We start from the raw sequence: 585 nt of genomic DNA on the forward strand, positions 1-585 counted from the left end.
AAGAAAAAATAAGAGGGCATGGCAGGGTGAGGAAAGAGAAAGTGAAGTGCTCTTACTTCTGTAAGACCATCCCCACAAAAAGCCAGCTGTTGATGTGTCATTGAAACTAGGGGCTGTGTACGATCTCAGGAAGTCTTTCACAGGCAGGACCAGAATTGGCCAAAACTTGCATTCAGATCCATAAGCTGATTTTCAGTGTGAGAACTGATACGCAAAAATCAGCATGACTGTAGAAGTGGAGACTGAAGGTTCATGATCAAAATAAAACCTTAGCAATACCAGCTTAATTCTAGAGCAGCTCTTCCTACTGAAGCTGTGGTGTAGTGTATGTGACACCAGGACTGGCCTGGGATCTCTGAAAACTCTCGTTCAGAGGAAGTAAACTGTGAGAGAGAAGATAAGGAAAAGATGATCGTTCTTCCAGTAAACACTCTTCACAACTTTGTGCCAGCCCCAGTCAGTACATCCAAGCCTTGATTTATATGTCTTAAAAACACTGAGCAGCTCCCAAAGCAGGCTGTGTCCCTGGAGAGGACTAGATGGGTTAAGATTAAAGTTCCTCAGCAATATTCAGCCTTTTTAGGG

This window comes from Pygoscelis adeliae, unplaced genomic scaffold, assembly GCF_000699105.1.
Source record: "Pygoscelis adeliae isolate BGI_AS28 unplaced genomic scaffold, ASM69910v1 Scaffold320, whole genome shotgun sequence".
NCBI lineage: Eukaryota > Metazoa > Chordata > Aves > Sphenisciformes > Spheniscidae > Pygoscelis > Pygoscelis adeliae.